Source organism: Maylandia zebra, linkage group LG7 (assembly GCF_041146795.1).
Source record: "Maylandia zebra isolate NMK-2024a linkage group LG7, Mzebra_GT3a, whole genome shotgun sequence".
Lineage (NCBI taxonomy): Eukaryota > Metazoa > Chordata > Actinopteri > Cichliformes > Cichlidae > Maylandia > Maylandia zebra.
Window position 1 is genome coordinate 38372825 of NC_135173.1, and position 19906 is coordinate 38392730.

Genomic DNA, 19906 nt, shown 5'->3' on the forward strand with positions numbered 1-19906 from the left:
TAGAGCACTTTGCTCCCAGACAGTAGACTTACTTGTTGTTTGCAGGGTTTTTAAAAGTAGAATGGCTGACAGGAGCCTTCAGCTTTCAGGCCCCTCTTCTGTGGAACCAGCTCCCGGTTTGGATCTAAGAGACAAACACATTTGTCTACTTTTAAGACACAGCTTGAAATACTGCATTCTCATGACGCTTATAGTCAGGCCTAGATCACTTGATCCTGAATCCTTAGTTATGCTGCAAAAGACCTAGGCCTGGGGGCTTTGCTTTATGTACTGAACATTTCTTCTTCACTCAACTCTTTTCACTCTGTATTTATAAACCACTCTGTATTTAATCAATAGATATCATTGACCTCTGTCTCCACAGTGTGTCTTCTGACCTGTCTCCCTTCCCTTACCCCCAAGGGTTACGTTAGATGGCTGCCCCTCCCTGAACCTGGGTCTCCTGGACATTTCTTCCTGTTAAGAGAAAGTTTTTCCTTCTCACTGTTGCCAATCTCTTACTCATAAGGGGTCATCTGATTTTCTCTGTTTGAGGAGAGTACTGTTGTGATTTTGCACAATAATAAATAAAACTGAACTGAATTTTGTTTTATTATTATTTTTTCATTATTCATTGTTGTTGCTTTTGGTGTGAGGCACTTTGTGACTTGGCCCATGAAAGGCTCATTATAAATAAAATGCATTGATTTCATTAGGTCAAATGACAGGAAGTCAGACTTAAAATTTTAAAATAAAATAGCATTAGTCAAGCTATTATGTAGAGTTCTAGGGAAAAGCAAATTGAATTAAATGTCAAGGAAGGAAAAAAAAAGTAAGAAAAGTTAGTGAATCTGTGTGTGATGAAATGATACAGACTTAATCAATATTCCACACCTACATTTAGTTTGAGAGAGAAGTCCATTACACTCAGTGTCATGACATTCCCCAGAGTTGGCCTTGAGCAATATTATTAACATGAATTAGAAATGAAAGGATGGCAGCAGGTACTACTGAGCTGTTACATTTCATATGAGTGGATGAACACTTAGTGAGAAAAGTTGGCTAGTGCTCCCTTGGTTCCAGCAATTATACTGTTCAACGGGCACATAATATATAATGAGGGAAACGTTGTGCATGTGTCATACTGATATATCCTTGCTGAAGAATAGTATTGTTTCACTGGGCAGAATTAGCATGTTCCATATTAATCCATATTAATGTAGTTATCACATGTACAACCAAGACCAAGCTACCAGATGATATAATGGTAAAATGAGTGTGTGTAATACTTGAGAGGTCTTAGAGTGTATTCATAACTAAATGACAAAGCAAACTGTAATCTGTGACATTAAGGATATAATAAAAAATGTGTTTATAAAAAAGAATATGTGTTAATGCCATTGATCAACGTATAAAGGCATATGTTTTCTTTTGACCTTGTAAGTAAAACAATTCAAAAGTATAGCAAATACTGGTATTTATTCTAATTGTGTTTTAACCATATTAATGACTCAATGCATTTCAAGCATTTCACACTCCAGAGTGATGAAAAATTACAACGTTTCTAATAACCACAGTGCGTTGTTTTTATTTATTTATTTTTTGAATGACTATTAAAACTGTTACTATGCCTTAAGACTTGTAGAGATGTTTAATTGGTCATGCCTTTACCTATAACTATCTTATTTGATAATAAATTGTCATTGTCAAGCCTACCTTCCAAAACAACAAAAAAGAAGTAGTTAGTTTGTATTTGTATTGTAAGAAAAAAAAGTAAACTTGGGTCCAAAATTATATTAGCAGGGACCTTAACCTTTTAAAACCATGTTCCATATAGGATATATGAGGACTTTTTAACAATTTATTATTATCAATATTGTTATTGGCTTTACTTATTAATTATATGTGTAGCTTATGTTATCTTGTGTTAACGCTTTCATCAACTTTAAAGCAAAAACTTTATATCGGGTTGTTCCATTTTGTTTTGGGTTCTTTTGTTTTTTGGGGGGGGGTTTTGGGAGGGGGGGGGTGGTTAACTATTATACAACATTACAGTATAAAGACCATATTGCTATAAATTGTAAAGCATTTACAAAGTCAGTTCAGTGTATTTTCCTTTTGTGTAGCATTATCTGCGAAAAAATGTGCACATACTGAGGTCTATGTCTGATAGTTAAAATCTTATCATTGATTAAATGCTTAGGGACTATATTTATTAAATGGGACAAATAATGTGTAAGCGTAATTCCCTATAGTGCTGATAGATTTCATTAGTTTTATGGGCTATTTACAGTTGCACAGCTTTTTCTTTAACACAGGTGAAGTCAGTTCATTTTAACAACGCATGCCCAATCTGCCAAGAGTCATGCAAGTTAGTGCAAGGTCGTAAACTAAGAGATGAAAACATTTTCATATAGCGTTCTGTAGCATTTGTCCCGAATTCAAAACTGTTGAGCAATGGAACAAACCAACAGGGGCCCAGGAGAGTGCAATCAAACAATGAGTTTATTAAAACACACGCAGGAGAAGAAGTATACAGCATCACACCAGCATACGTCTCCTGCTAAGAATACACTTGAAAATGATTTTATAACATCAGGGTTAACGCCCCTTCTCGTGTTGATTACAGATCAAATACATCGATTACAGTAAATGGTACATCTTAGATGGCTAAAAACAGACACAGAAGTTCCTCTTTCTATAACACCTTCCATACATGGCAATAAATTTCAAGCCAAGATGGTCCCTGAGGGCTTGTCCATTCTTGACTGGTTTTCTGTCATCTGTTACCAAGCAAACTGAAATGCAGTTAGAAGCTAAATGAATTTCGGGCCTTTAGCCTGGCAGGTTTCTGGATTATATGTGTTTGTAAGCGTGTATGCCGTTTATCCTTCTATGCTCCAAGTCACTTACACAATAGATTGTGAAGACATAGCGCTTCACAAAGCTTGAGACCATTAATAGACTGAGCATTAACTCTGAATGAGCACAAATATGCAATGTGTGTATAAACTGGTTATGGCTGCACCTGTAATAAAAAGGTTAATATGGTGGCAGTAGGTTTCATAAACATCTTTAATGCAATATCAGTGCTGTAGGGTATATTTTTAAACCAATATTAATAATGCAGGTTATATTGTAGCAGTAAACTAATTTCTGTATCTCCACACCTCACCTCACCTCATGAGGTGATGCTCACCTCTTCTGGGTCGTGCAGGGCCCTTTCCAGTTCCTCCATTTCCTTCCTATGGCAGATGGGAGCATTTGTTGCCGTTCTGAACCCCGCATTTGGGGCAGCTCCATGTGGGCTGCCCCAAATGCGTAGGCTGAATCAGTGTAGATGTTCACTCTCTTGTCCTTGGCCAGTCTCAAGGCCCGGCTCAGTGCAATTACTTCTGCTCTCTGAGCGGACTGTTGCCCCTCCAGTCTTCCTGCTTCTTTGACCTCAAATTTAGTTCCTTGTCTGCAGACTACCACGTAGCCTGCTTTCAGTCCTTCTTCATCACGTTTTGTATTAAGACAACTTACATCCCTCGAAGGAATGAAATAGACCAGAAATGATTGATCGAAAAAACTGCAACTAGTAGTGTTAACATTACCACCCAAGTGAATACAGTTGATTTTGTGTAGGTTACCTATAAAAACAATCATGTAATCCAAGCTGATAAGGCCATGGTGAAAACTATGTATGCTGTCCATGGTCCTGAAATTATAAATGTCATCAATGTAATATTTCACTGTTTATTTAAGTGTAATAAATTTATAGTCTTTACAAAACTTTAGGTTTTTAGGGAAGTGAGGTTTATATTTTAGTAATGCAACTAACTGATTGATTAGAATAAAGATATATATATAAAAACAAAACACCCAGCACGCCCCTGCGGGCGGTTCATCCTTCAAGCTCGGGTCCTCTACCAGAGGCCTGGGAGCTTGAGGGTCCTGCGCAGTATCTTAGCTGTTCCCAGGACTGCGCTCTTCTGGACAGAGATCTCCGATGTTATTCCCGGGATCTGCTGGAGCCACTCGCCTAGCTTGGGAGTCACCGCACCTAGTGCTCCGATTACCACGGGGACCACCGTTACCTTCACCCTCCACATCCTCTCGAGCTCTTCTCTGAACCCTTGGTATTTCTCCAGCTTCTCGTGTTCCTTCTTCCTGATGTTGCTGTCATTCGGAACCGCTACATCGATCACTACGGCCGTCTTCTTCTGTTTGTCTACCACCACTATGTCCGGTTGGTTAGCCACCACCATTTTGTCCGTCTGTATCTGGAAGTCCCACAGGATCTTAGCTCGGTCATTCTCCACCACCCTTGGGGGCATCTCCCATTTTGACCTCGGGACTTCCAGGTTATACACCGCACAGATGTTCCTGTACACTATGCCGGCCACTTGGTTATGGCGTTCCATGTATGCATTGCCTGCTAGCATCTTGCACCCTGCTGTTATGTGCTGGATTGTCTCTGGGGCATCTTTACACAGCCTGCACCTGGGGTCTTGCCTGGTGTGATAGACCCCAGCCTCTATGGATCTTGTACTCAGAGCTTGTTCTTGTGCTGCCATGATTAGTGCCTCTGTGCTGTCTTTCAGTCCAGCTTTGTCCAGCCACTGGTAGGATTTCTGGATATCAGCCACCTCCTCTATCTGCCAGTGGTACATACCGTGCAGGGGCCTGTCCTTCCATGATGGTTCCTCGTCTCCCTCCTCTTTCTTGGGTTTCTGCTGCCTGAGGTATTCACTGAGCACTCGGTCAGTTGGGGCCATCTTCCCAATGTATTCTTGGATGTTCCTTGTCTCATCCTGGACTGTGGTGCTGACACTCACCAGTCCCCGGCCCCCTTCCTTCCGCTTAGCGTACAGCCTCAGGGTGCTGGACTTGGGGTGAAACCCTCCATGCATGGTAAGGAGCTTTCTTGTCTTTATGTCAGTGGCTTCTATCTCCTCCTTTGGCCAGCCTATTACCCCAGCAGGGTACCTGATCACGGGCAGGGCGTACGTGTTGATGGCCCGGATCTTGTTCTTACCATTCAGCTGACTCCTCAGGACTTGCCTGACCCTCTGCAGGTACTTGGTGGTTGCAGCTTTCCTAGCAGCCTCTTTGTGGTTCCCATTCGCCTGTGGGATCCCCAAGTACTTGTAACTGTCCTCTATGTCTGCAATGTTGCCTTCTGGTAGTTCAATCCCCTCAGTTCTGACTACCTTCCCTCTCTTTGTTACCATCCGACTACACTTCTCCAGTCCGAACGACATTCCAATGTCATTGCTGTATAGCCTGGTAGTGTGGATCAGTGAATCGATGTCTCGTTCACTCTTGGCATACAGCTTGATGTCATCCATGTACAGGAGGTGGCTGACAACTGCTCCGTTCCGTAGTCGGTATCCGTAGCCAGTCTTGTTAATGATCTCACTGAGGGGGTTCAGGCCTATGCAGAACAGCAGTGGGGACAGAGCATCTCCTTGGTAGATCCCGCACTTGATGGTGACTTATGCTATGGGCTTGGAGTTGGCCTCTAGTGTTGTACGCCACATCCCCATTGAGTTCCTGATGAAGGCTCTTAGGGTCCCATTGATCTTGTACAATTCTAGGCATTCCAGTATCCAGCTGTGGGGCATTGAATCATAGGCCTTCTTGTAATCAATCCAGGCAGCGCACAGGTTGGTCAGTCTGGTCTTGCAGTCTCGGCTGACTGTTCTGTCTACCAGTAGCTGGTGTTTTGCGCCTCTGGTATTCTTGCCAATTCCTTTCTGTGTCCCACTCATGTATTGACCCATGTGCCTGTTCATCTTAGCCGATATGATGCCTGACAGGAGCTTCCATGTAGTACTGAGGCAGGTTATTGGTCGGTAGTTGGAGGGGACCGGTCCCTTCTTGGGGTCCTTGGGGATCAGGACCGTCCGACCTTCGGTTAGCCATTCCGGGTGTCTCTCGTTAACTAGCAGCTGGTTCATTTGTGCTGCCAGACGCTCGTGGAGTGCAGTCAGCTTCTTTAGCCAGTAGGCGTGAACCATGTCGGGCCCTGGTGCTGTCCAACTCTTCATACTGGAGACCCTTTCTTGGATATCTGCCACTGTGATGGTTACTGGACCCTGTTCAGGGAGGTCGCTGTGGTCTGCCCTCAGATCCACTAGCCACTGAGCATTGCTGTTATGGGTTGCGTCCTTCTCCCATATGCTCTTCCAGTATTGCTCCGTCTCCAGCCTTGGTGGTGCTGTTCTCTTATTATTGTTCCCTTGCCACTGAGAGTACACCTTTGCTGGTTCTGTGGAGAACAGCTGGTTTATTCTCCTGCCTTCTATCTCTCTGGTGTACCTCCTCAAGCGGCTGGCCAAGGCTGTGAGTCTTTGCTTGGCAGTTTCCAAGGCCTCAGGTATGGACAGCTTGCTGTATTTCTTATGCACCTTCTTTGTCGCACCTTTCTGCAACTCCGTTAGTTGGCTAACCTCCCTCCGTGCTACTTTGATCTTGCCCTCTAGCCTCCTTCTCCATGGAGGGTACTGCCCCTTGTGGCTGTTCAACTTGTAGCCAAGCATCTCACTGATCACTGCTGCCGTATTGTAGATCAGCTTGTTAGTGTCGGTAATCGTGGTTGTAGGTATTGTCCGTAGTGCTGCATTAACATCATCTAGCAGACCTTCTGAGGGTACTTCACGTAATCTTGGTAACCGGCTACGGGGGATCCAGGTTTCAAGCTTGGCCATTATCCTATTTTTCAGGTCAGTTCCTCTCGCACTCAACGATCCTTCTCCTATCGCACTTGGGGCTATGTACCCAATCTCGGGTGGGGGTGATGATATCTCCCCCCTGACCTGGCGTCCTGACTCCTCCTTGCCGTAGCATTTGTGTTGTACCTCGTCAATCTCTAGCTGTGAGAGCAGTCCCTTCTTTCGAATGTTGGAACACTGAGCTACTAGTTGTTTCGCCGTCATTGTGGATGTTGGGTATCGAAGAATCCATAGGTCCGTCATCCTATTCATGTAGCCCCTTCCGCCAGTAGCATTCCAACAACGCCCTGTTTTCGTCTCTTGCCCACCGATGCCTTCTTGTTCCAGTAGCCCACTTTTCGTCAGGGTGCCCTGGTTCCTCAACACCTGACGCGGACCTTGTTGATCCGGGCGACGTCCAAGCCGGCATGCCTTCATTTTATCTGTCTCGCTCATGTCTGCGGTAGGCTCACTTAGCATAGGAGGTCTAGCCTTAGGACCCTTACTGGATACAGACGCCCCAGGTAGGAATCGAACTTGCGATCCTCGGTTCCAAAGGCGTGTAGTCTAACCACTACGCTATCCAGCTGATATATATATATATATATATATATATATATATATTTGTCTATCATCCACAAAACACATTTTGTGGATGATAGACAAAGTCAACGTTGTCATCTCTTCATTCTCTCCATTCTTGAACCATTTCACTTTGAACCCCATTGTGCAGGCTGTGAAATTCATGCCACAAAAGACAGTGTTGAAAAAAACCCAAAACCAAAAATTGAAAAGTAAGACGTTTTGTTGCCGCTGATATTGTACAACTCCTTTGCACTGGAGATTTCACTGAGTTCATTGGGCAAATTAATAAGTAGGTGGTTTGGAAATGTATATGTCTTTTTTAAGTGTCTTCTATCTTTTATATAGGTCTTCATCTGGAAGTCCCAGTAAATCAATCTGCAGAGAAATATGTAACTCATCTAGCACATGTTCTTAAATTTGCTGTGCACTCTCCATATAGCAAATACCATATTATATGCAAATATAATATGCAAATATTATATGCAAATAATAAGAATTTATTTTTATTTGCATCTGCATTTAACTGCATGTTGCAAATGTTAGCAAATCAGTTTTCACACTTGATTCAAATATTCGCCTCCGTATATTTTCCACCTTGAGAAAGATTCTCCCAGAAATGCATATGCAAAAAGCTTTGATTTGCCACGTCTTACATGCAATATTGTCACTGTCCTCTCTTTGTAAAAATACACAGTAGATTTTTTTGTGTTTGTGTTTGTTTTTTGTTTTGTTTTTAATGGCAAAACCCAGTTTGAGCTGGAGCAGCATGTTAGTAATGAGTTGACTAAGAATTGATTTTAGAGACATGATCATTATTATGATGAGTTTACCATCATAGTTCCACTGGATACAATCTTAGGTTGCCGTCTAGCAAAATAATACATCAATCTAATATCAGGTAGGATCCTTGCCTTAGCAGCCATCTCTCCTGTGTGTTGATTGCTCCCTATTTACGGTCAATGTTTGAAGGTCTCTGATCATCAAGTATTTTTAATCAAGGAAATGTTTACAGTTTAATTATACTTATAGACAATTGTCTTTAAGAATCATGGCCATTAAGTAAATATGAATAAATTAACCAATAAGCATGTCTAGGAACCTACTAAGTATTCCTGGTATCAACTAGGCACAAACATGTCTCTCTCGTGCTTTCTCCTTTTTTCTTGCCATTCCTTGCCATCTGATGGAATAGGGCCTTGGTATTCGTGCCCACAGTCTAGCCAGCACTCCTGTTATTCACCTACAATGGAAGGATTTTCTGTAAACCTAAGCAGTTTGTGTGTTATTCAAACTTAATTGGAAAAGTCACCTGGCTGCCTATTCTACACTGGTACTGCGTTCTGCATCTTTTGCTTGCATACCTCACGTGTAAATGACATGAATGAAATGAAACAGAAGTAACTATACAAGTCATGTTAGCTATCAATTCTGGGCTGCATTTGCTCACTGGCAGTTCACTGTTTACATCTTGCTTGGTCCCAAAGACAACCTACCTATGTCAAACTTGACTATTTCTTTGCCTAAAAATCCTGTCAAAATAAAAATTCTTATACCAATGCATTTACTTTATTTTATTTATTTATTTATTTATTTATTGTATCTTTATTTTACCATTTGTATTCACATTTTACATTTATATTTCTTTTTAATAAATTTGCTACACAGACAAGGGAAATTAGAAACAGTTATGCCTGCCCAGTGAGCAGGATTTTATTACGGCTTGTACAGAAGTTAGTTTAGAATATGGGAAACCATAGCACTGATCAGAATTAACCAATGCTTCTTAAAAACTGTCAAAAACACAGAAGGGGTAAGTGTGTTTATTAGAATTGCTTTTGGAACTGCTTTAAATAATTGCTCTGACACAGATTCCCGTTAATTTTTCAAGTACAAAACAAACAAACAGATTACTGTTGAATAAACCAAATGTACAGTGATGCCGTTTATCAAGAAAGTGAAGACATTAAGCATGATGAGTACAGGCCATTCAAGCTGTAGTATTTCTAACACAACTAAATTGAACAGATCAGTAACTAAATTAAGCACTTTACAAAGTCAATTACATATACCTGGCTTACCATACTGAAGAAAAGGAAGAAAATTTTTCATCAAAACACATCAAGACCAAACTCCAGTCACCTTCAGTCCTTTCTCTAACCTACTCTTGTTGCTGTTAGAGAGACAAATTAATTAGAAATAGGCTTAAGCCTTCAGGAGCTGAAAGCTCTGCTAGACAGATGCTGTTTGAACAGCAAACTCATTTTGGCATATTAAAGGAAGTTGGGAAAATTGGAGTAATTTGAAATGAAGGACATTAAGGTCAGAAGTTCTCCTATGGGACCAGAGTGATCTAAAATTCATTTTGGGAAGTGTCAGCAACACAGACATCTTTTTTTGGAAGCTGAACTCCTAGCTTAGGAGCCAATAAATTAAAACAGCTAATATGCTACTCATGCATTAATGTATCAGTGCTAATGCACCAACAACAACAATTATGTAATTGATAACACGTTCAGCTATTCAGGCCTGTATTTTGGATAAAACAACTGCATGGACATTTTTAGATATAGTTAACTGAATATATATGCTTTACAATAGTTTTACACTGCTTGTTGGTCACAGGTAACAGTATCAGTTTTCCTACTTTTAAACAAACCAACAGATATCTCTAGTCACAAATGATGCTTAAAATAAATATATGAATGCCGAGAGTATTGAAAGTGTCATTACTATCCTTTTCAGATAAAGGACTCCTAATATCCTAACTACACAAGACCACACCAGAACTGTTTGTGTTGTTCACTGGCCATATTGTTATGATCACTGAGAGGCAATGCTGGCAGTGTAACTAATTAGATGTAATTTAGTATGGAGCTTATCAAAGCTACCTCTGTGGCACGGCCTCTGTGTTCAAGAGTGAATGACATCAGACATTAGAGAGCTAGGCCTGATTGCACTGCTGGATGTTGGTATCCTTGCTGTGATACTGTAAGTCATATGAGGGTGGTCTCTCTCTGATATTTGCTATAACAGACAAACTATGACCCCCCCTTCTTGTCTGTACTTTTGAAGCCAGTGATTTAATGACCTCCTGCTATCTAGACTGAACAGAGGGAAAGTTATTCTGGACAAAAAGTGTAAAATCGAATAGAAAATGTTTTCAAGTGTGTTATAATTATTGCCTCAATTATTGCCATTTTATTTGTATTATTTGTTGAAGACATAACACACAGACACACACACAGACACACACATACACACACACTATTGTTTCTCTAATGGCAATTAGGCAAAGGTTCATCTGGTAGGTTGAAATTAAGAAGTAGAAAGTACAAACAGAAGAGCAGTATAGCAACCATCAGTTTGATAAGGATATAACTACTTCTAATTAAACCAATTAATTTGATGAAGCTTTTGTAATAAAACAACATTTGATTAAAGTTAAATCTGTATTTTACCCATGAGTTTGTTGTGCAATAGATTCAACAGGAGTAACAGAGTACTGTCAAATTGTTCACAAATTGGACTTTACCTTCTTTTCCTAAAATTTTTAGGGGAAACAAAAGTTTTGTTTTTTTCAATAAGTATTTTAGGATTAACATCTACTTTAGGATTAGACAGATGTAGAAAATCTATCAGTAAGCTTTGGCATCAGATTGTTAACATTTCACTGATGTGCTACTTGTCAGTTACAGTACATTGATATGAGTTGTGGGACAGTAATATTGATCAAAGGAGCTTGCAAAGAAAAGCGTCTGGACTTCTTTAAGTTGCTTGAAGACATTTCACCTCTCATCCGAGAAGCTTCTTCAGTTCTAAGGTCAAATGGTGGAGAGTCCCAGATATAAACCTAGTGGGAGTATCCCCCCACAGAGGGACAAAAGGACCCCCTGATGATCCTCTAATCGTCTGAGCCAAGGTGTGAAACTGGGTGTGGGTCCCAATCAGCCAGGGTTTCGGGTGAGTTCATTGTGAAACCTGGCCCCACCTTATCATGTGAATTCCTGAGATCAGATGGCCCAGGGTGTGAGTGGGCGTTAAGGCGTCTGGGGAGGGAACTCAAAACTGGATTATAGATGGCAGACAGTTGGTGTCGTAAACCATCGCCTCTGTTCAAAGATGGTCGCTCACAGTGGACATAGCTTCTTTCACTCCTCTTTCAAACCATCTTTCCTCTCTGTCCAAAATGTGAACATTGGCATCCTCCAAAGAGTGTCCTTTATCCTTAAGATGCAGATGGACAGCTGAGTCTTGTCCTGTGGAGGTGGCTCTTCTATGTTGTGCGATGCGCTTGCGAAGTGGCTGTTTGGTCTCTCCAATGTAGAGGTCTGGGCATTCCTCGCTGCACTGTACAGCATACACCACATTGTTAAGTCTGTGTTTTGGAGTTTTGTCTTTCGGGTGAACCAGTTTTGTCTGAGTTGCTGGGTCTGAACTGCACCGGGATGTCATGCTTGGAGAAAACCCTCCTGAGTTTTTCTGATACACCAGCTACATAAGGGATGACAATGTTGTTGCGTCTGTTTTTCTTATCCTCCCTCGCTGGTGTCTGATCTTCTTTTCTGTGCCTCTTTGCTGCCTTTAAGAACGCCCAATTAGGATAACCGCATGTTTTGAGTGCTTCCTTTACATGTGTGTGTTCCTTCTTTTTTCCTTCAGGCTTAGAGTGAACATGTTCTGCCCGGTGGTGTAGGGTCCTAATTACTCCAAGTTTGTGTTCCAGAGGGTGATGGGAGTCCTTTGGTCCTTTTGTCCCTCTTTGGCGGGATATTCCCACTAGGTTTAAATCTGGGACTCTCCACCATTTGACCTTAGAACTGAACAAGCTTCTCGGATGAGAGGTGAAACGTCTTCAAGCAACTTAAAGAAGTCCAGACGCTTTTCTTTGCAAGCTCCTTTGACTACGATGACCTGGATGACTGAGAACCTTCACAGACAGACAGTAATATTGCTTTTCTAAGGCAAACAAGTCAGGCAAGGAGCATGCAAAAGGTGAAGTCTTTAAAAAATCCCAATAGGTCATCTATATGAAAATGGAAAAAGCACAAAGAAAGCTGAGACAATATTATACTGCCAAAGGGAAATTGGATTACATACACTAGGAAGAGTGATTACTGATTGGATGCAGATGTGGAAGAAAAAAAGCTGGAAAATAAACAATGTGTGAAAGAAAAATTGACAGGAATGAATGAAGAACCAAGGACAATATTACAATATTAAATAGAAAGTGATTAACAGAAACCAAAACCCACAACAGTATTATGCATCTATGGTTATGAAAGTCATTGGATACTATTTTAATATCATTATAGTTACAGTAAAACATTTAGAATATTATGTAAAAAAAACACAAAGGAGTTGTTATGTACAGTACATTAAACTCATCTTTTTTGCTGAGTATGTACTGACATTCTCTCTTACATATACAGCATTACTCCAGTATTTTCATTTTCAAGTCTTATGAACCATCCCATCTGGTGAGGTGATGGCATTTCTTCTTGTGAAATGAGCATTAAAAAAACCAAAATGCAACAAAAAACTATTAAATGAGTTTCAAAACACACGTGTCTACCTATAATATATGGACTTTTTGTGAATCTTTGATTTGGATTTAACTAATGTATGAGCAATCAATAGTTTCTACAGTTTAATGTTTTCTATAAAACAATTTATGTCATGATCCTCCAGCCATCATGTGTGACCTTGCCATTTTCTCCCTCTCTCTCTCTTTGTGTCTGTGTGTGAAAAAGCACAAGTTTTCCTCACCTTACAGGGCCAGGGTCCTCCTGCATCTCTGCCCTCTGGCCACACACACCTGGGATAATAAGTGGAAAGTAAGAGGTGCAAATGAAATGTTCATCTCTTGTATGTTCTCTGAACTAAAACATAGGTTGGATATTTGATTGCTGCCTTACTGTATTTTTTAACCCAGTTAGCCCAGTCCTCTTCAGTAAACTGTTTTGCCACAAGAGTCATTTTAGTAGTTAGTTTCCTCATCGATATGTCGATGGTACATTTTTAGACATAAGCAAAAGCTAGCCCTATAGACTTATGATTTTAGGGGTAAGTAGCTGATGCTGTGTGTATCCTTAAAAAATTACCTATGTCTGCCGTTTTTGCTCTATACAAATACATTATGAAACAAACATTCTCTTAAATTCCCTTTAAGTTTATCAATAAGCTGTAACATTTAGGTGAGAGTGTGTGCTCAATGGCCAAATTCTCAGTGGATATTAGTTGAGTATACAGTACTTATAGGACTAGCGCACACTCAAAAGATAATGAAACAGTTCTGCTTCTCCATCAACATAAATTAGGGTCAACTCACTTAGCTTTGAGCTTGAACTATGGGAATAGCACATCCTTCCTCATGGTTCAGATAGTCTCCTTCTTTTTTGCTACATGTTAGTTTTCTGCAGTAACCCATGAATGCAGAGTTGTTATTATTATTATTACTATTATTGTTGTTATTATTATTATTATTATTATTATTATTATTATTATTATTATTATTATTATTATTATTTCTTTATTTATGATGGAGTACAGGATAGAACTGTGAAAAATAACACAATCCAATTTTAGGAGACTTAGTTCCACAATTTTATAAATCCAACATGGAGGGAAGATTTGCTGTCAAGGCTGTGGAACATGCATTTTTTTCCCTGTCTTTAACAAGTTAGTTAACTATATAGCATCCAAAGACTCAGTTATTTGACCTACATACTGAAAATGATGTACATTGGAATTCTGGGGAATTTAGAGATTTGGTCCACACCTAAAAACATTTCAGCCTTTCATTTCCAGTATCTTGTACAGTGCAACAGCAGAGCCGAGCAAAGCCCAGCACCAGATGCACAAGTGCACATCATGGTCAGACATCATAAATTTTGAATTTTGCATGCTGATGAACATATGCAATGTGAAAACCAGTGATCCAGCTGGCAGCATGGAAATCAAAATGGAGGTAAATTTGTAATGCGATGTGTCTAAATTTCCTGAAATATACCACATTTTCCACTTGAATTACTCTAAGGCCCTGGAAGAAAAGCCCACTCTTGGTTGCTGATCTAAAGCATGAATGCAGAATACTAACACAAACAGCTTCTAAGTTTAACTAAGCAGTTTATTTAAGCAACTGCTAGTCTGATGCACAGGTTATTAGTGTTGTCAGTTTGAATGTTGCGAGGTTGTCCACAGAGGCTAGAGAGTGTTTCAAGGTGATGGTTGATTACTATAGCAGAGGAAAGCCAGCGAATGAATAAGTCAGACCAGCAAGGAAGTGACTGACAGAAAGCAAGGTAACTTGAACAAAGGCAACAGCTAGGCCAGGGGAGAGTGGTGGTAGAAGAAACAAATTGAACATACCTTTGTTCTCTTATCCTTGTCTAACTTCACTTTACCCAGCAACCATAGACATTCAGTGTCACGGCGACGGATGGCCGGTACTGAATAGGACTCAGGTGCAGAAACCCAGAGCGGAGACAGTAGATGATTAAATAGTTTATTACGGTTAAGTGCAAGGGGAACAATAAAAGGGAAACGTGGCAAAGACAGAAAATGACGAGACGTGGAGCCTTGGTGTGGCGTGCCCAGGGGAACGTGGCTAGGGCGAGGGAACGAGGCCTGAGAAGTGGAACGGAGCTGAGTGGGGAACAGTCACACTGAGGGGAGAGGATATAGAAGTTAGGTGGGTAGTGAAGGCAGCTCAGAAGTGGCCAGTATAAGAGCAGCAATTCTTACTTGCAGTTAGGGACCTGGAGTGTTTGAGAGGGGGATGATGAAGATCCAGGGGAGGCTGAGTGGCTGACCTGAGATCCGGGGCTCCAGATGGAGTGTGATGGCAGGAGGGCAGGCAGGTGAGGCACAGAGGGATTTCCAAAATGATCACTAGGTATTCCAAGTCCGGAGGTGGAGTGAGCCAGGGTGGGTACAGCAACTGTAGCACAAAAGAGTCTTTGTTAGTAAGATGAATCACAGCGAGAATTTGAAACACAAGACCTGTTACCAACATGGGTTGATGACGAACTGGCAGTGAGTGAACATCGATGTGTGGTTTAAATCCCTCTGGCTTGATAGCCTGCAATAGGCTCCAGGTGTGCAGGAGCTGGAGTTGGCCCTGCCCAGGGGCGGATCCCAGGTCAGTTCAGGAGCCTAATGGAAACTCCAGCCACCCACCGTAGACCATGACAGTACCCCCCCCTCAAGGGACGCCACCCGGCGGCCGACCGGTCCCCAGCCCGCGACGTGACCTGAAAAAAAATCAGAGACAAGAGCAGGATCAAGGATAAACGAGCGAGGAACCCAGGCACGTTCCTCAGGCCCATACCCCTCCCAGTCCACCAAAAACTGGCGACCCCGACCACGGCGACGGACGTCAACGATCCGCCGAACCGTATAGGCCGGATGACCATCGATGAGCCGGGCGGGCGGAGGGGGGTCGGAAGGCGGGCACAGCACACTGGACAGCACAGGCCTGACTTGGGAAACATGAAAAACCGGGTGAATCCGCAGACTGGGAGGAAGCTCGAGCTTCACAGCAGAGGGCGAGATGACCGAGTGGATGACATACGGCCCAATAAACCGAGGAGCCAGCTTGCGGGAGGAAACTTTAAGGGGAACATCCTTAGCCGACAGCCACACCTTCTGCCCTGGAGCGTACCGAGGAGCTGGCGACCGTAGACGATCTGCATAGCGGCAGTGGCGGGCAGCAGCTTTCTTCAGTGCCTCCTGGGTCCGAGTCCAGACGCGGCGGCAGCGCTGGAGATGGTGCTGGACGGAAGGCACAGCCAAATCAGCCTCTTCCTCAGGGAAGAGGGGAGGCTGATAGCCCAGGGACGCTTCAAATGGAGAGAGACCAGTGGATGCGGAAACATGAGAATTGTGCGCATACTCCACCCATGGGAGATGTGCTGACCAGGTAGCCGGGTTATGGGAAACCATGCAGCGGAGCATGGACTCCAGCTCTTGGTTGAGCCTCTCAGTCTGCCCGTTGGTTTGAGGGTGGTAACCAGAACTGAGGTTGGCTCGAGCACCCAGGGCAGAGCAGAAAGATTTCCAAACCTGGGATGTAAACTGAGGTCCCCTGTCAGAAGTGACCTCGGCAGGAATCCCGTGGAGTTTGAAGACGTGGTCAACCATCAGTCTTGCAGTTTCCGTGGCAGTGGGTAGTTTCTCCAGGGCAACGAAGTGAGCTGCTTTTGAAAACCTATCGATTACAGAGAGTATCACTGTTTTACCTGCTGACCTAGGCAGTCCAGTGACAAAGTCCAGGGAAATGTGGGACCAAGGACGAGAAGGTACGGCTAGAGGTTGTAGAAGACCGGATGGTCGCTGATTTCGGGTCTTGTTCCTGGCGCACACGTCACAGGCAGAGACGTAGTCCCGCACATCATGTTCCAGAGTTGCCCACCAGAAGTGACGACGTAGTAGTGCGATGGTGCGGCCGATTCCAGGATGGCAGGAAAACCGGGAGGTATGAGCCCACTTAATTACAGCCGAACGGGTTGCTGTGGGAATGAAGCAGCGGCCCGGAGGACCTGTGCCAGGGTCTGGTTCATCCAGTAAAGCACGCTGGATGGATTCCTCTATGTCCCAGGATAAAAACGCTACGCGGCAGGAGGCAGGAAGCACAAGAGCTGGTTCGGTGGGTTCAGCGTCTGGGTCGTAAAGACGAGACAGGGCATCAGCCTTGGCGTTCTTGGAACCTGGACGGAAAGAGATGGCAAACTTGAAGCGATCAAAGAACAGAGACCAACGGGCCTGGCGGGCGTTTAGACGCTTAGCTGTTTTGAGGTAAGTAAGGTTTTTATGATCTGTGAAGATGGTGAATGGGTGTTCAGCTCCTTCCAATAGGTGACGCCACTCTTCCAGGGCTAACTTAATAGCCAGCAACTCTCTGTCTCCTACATCATAGTTGCGTTCAGCTGACGAGAGTCGACGTGAAAAAAAGGCACATGGGTGTAACTTGGCCTTGGAACCTGAATGCTGTGAAAGGACCGCTCCGACGCCGACGTCGGACGCGTCTACCTCTAGAACAAATGGCTTGGAGTGATCTGGGTGACACAATACTGGAGCTGAAGTAAATAGGCGCTTGAGCCTACTGAATGCTACCTCAGCTTCAGGTGTCCAGATGAACTGTCTTTTGGTGGATGTGAGTGTAGTGAGAGGAGTGGCTACCTGGCTGTAGTTGCGAATAAACCTCCGGTAGAAATTGGCAAAGCCGAGGAAACGTTGTAGGTGCTTGCGTGACGTGGGCGTGGGCCACTCCAGGATCGTGCGGATCTTGGCTGGATCAGTCTTCACCTGCCCTCCTGCGAGTATATAGCCAAGAAAAGTGACAGATTGTGCATGAAACTCACATTTCTCGGCTTTGACGTAAAGTCGGTTTTCCAGGAGGCGTTGGAGGACTGCTCGGACGTGGACATGGTGTTCCTGGGGGGTCTTGGAGAAAATGAGTATGTCATCAAGATAAACAAAGACAAACTGGTTCAGGAAATCACGGAGCACGTCGTTGACCAGGTTCTGAAAGACAGCGGGGGCATTGGTTAACCCAAACGGCATGACCAAATACTCAAAATGACCTAGGGGCGTATTAAAAGCCGTTTTCCATTCGTCCCCCTCCCTGATGCGGACAAGGTGGTAGGCATTGCGGAGATCCAGTTTGGTGAATACGGTGACTTCATGGAGGGGTTCGAAGGCTGAGCTGATAAGGGGTAAAGGATATCTGTTTTTAATGGTGATGTCGTTTAACCCTCTGTAGTCTATGCATGGACGGAGTGATTTATCCTTCTTTTCCACAAAAAAGAAGCCGGCGGCCACTGGAGAGGAGGATGGGCGGATGATACCTGCAGCTAATGACTCGTGGATGTACTTTTCCATGGACTCTCTTTCTGGTCTGGAGATGTTGAATAGCCGGCTAGAGGGAAGCGGAGCACCAGGTAGAAGGTCGATAGCGCAGTCATAAGGCCTGTGGGGTGGTAAGGACGACGCTTTGTCTTTACTGAAAACTTCCTGGAGGTCATGGTACTCAGGTGGGACGAGTGTGAGGTCAACTGGATCAACGCCCGAGGTGTTAGTGTCAGGGGCACCCGGCGATAGGGCAGACTTGAGGCAGTGGGCTAGACAAAAAGGGCTCCAACTAGCGATTTTACTTCCAGACCAGTCTATATGAGGGTTGTGTTTCTGTAGCCAGGGGTAGCCTAGGATGAGTGGTGAATCAGGAGAAGAGAAGGTGAATAAGGTAATGGCTTCATGGTGGTTTCCAGAGGTGACGAGGGTTACGGGGCCAGCCTGATGGGTTATCTGAGAGAATATTTGATCGTTTAATGCGGTAACAGGGATGGGAGGATCGAGAGTCTTGAGTGGCAAATGAAGGCGTCTAGCGAGAGCTAAATCTATTAAATTTTGCTCTGCTCCGGAATCAACGAGAGCATGGAGGGGGTGAGAAACCTTATTTAGACACAGGGTGACTGGTAGAATTAACCGGGGTTTGGAACTGAAAGAGGATCCGCCCACCTGTATCCCCGAAATTACCGGCGGGCGGAGCCTTTTGGCCGAACCGAACACTGCGCTAACCTATGCTCCACTGAGCCACAGTAAAAACACGCGCCCGACCGAAGCCGTCGTTCTCGCTCCTCTGGTGTGAGACGAGAGCGGCCGATTAGCATAGGCTCCGGAGCGGCGTCCGTTTCCACGGAAACGGGAGCGGATGTTGACACCGGACGTGACGGTGGAGGAAGTGAAAACGTACGAGGCGCGGGTTTACGATGTTTCTGGTTCTTTTCTGCCTCCCTTTCCCTCAGGCGATTATCTATCCGAAGGGAAAGGGAGACCAAGTCTTCAAAGGATTTGGGCTCATCGCGGGAAGCGAGCTGGTCTTTGAGCTCGTCGTTTAAGGCGCGACGGAACACTCCCCGAAGGGCATGATCGGGCCAATTGGCCTCGGCGGCTGCGGTACGGAAGTCGATAATGAACTCAGCGACACTCCGGCTCCCCTGTTGCAATCCGAGCAACCTTTCATCAGAACTACCCTCCGATACTGGGTGAGTAAAGGTCTTTTTAAACTCGCACAGAAAATCATCAAACGAGCAGGTTGGGAGCGGGTGAGCCGACAGGTACGCCTCGGCCCATAACAGCGCCTTGCCCTGTAGCTTAGCCACCAGATATGCTACCCGAGCTGATTCGCTAGTAAATGAACGGGGTGAATGCGTGAACGCGAGAGAACATTTCAGTAGAAAGGCCGTACAGCGGCCCCGCTCCCCAGAGTACGGCTCGGGTTCTGGGAATGCAGCATCGCGAAACACGGAGCCCGAAGGGGTCGGAGCTGGGAAAGACTGGGGAGGTTCTGCCACGGGCGCAGGGGACGCGGAGGATGGGCCTGGAGGAGGGGAAAGAGCCGACTGAATCTCCTGCAGGGAAGCTAATATCCTAGCCTGGGTCTCGCCTATGGCTTGACACCGGGTGTCGAGAACCTGCAACGCTTGCTCATGAGCCCCTAAAATGGCTCCCTGCTTGGAGACTGCTGCACGTACTGGGTCTGCTGAGTCCATTTGTTGGCCAGTTCGTACTGTCACGGCGACGGATGGCCGGTACTGAATAGGACTCAGGTGCAGAAACCCAGAGCGGAGACAGTAGATGAT

At 44.1% G+C, this 19906-nt stretch overlaps 1 long non-coding RNA gene across 1 annotated transcript; it reads right to left on the reverse strand.

Moving 5' to 3' along the window:
* Positions 1–14761: 14761 nt before the first annotated feature.
* Positions 14762–15504, reverse strand: LOC143419690 (uncharacterized). The gene is made up of 3 exons (XR_013099701.1): positions 15278–15504; positions 15009–15204; positions 14762–14929 (listed from the first exon to the last, which is right to left on the reverse strand). It is a non-coding gene; the product is annotated as an uncharacterized LOC143419690 (long non-coding RNA).
* Between the last annotated feature and the right edge of the window lie 4402 nt (positions 15505–19906).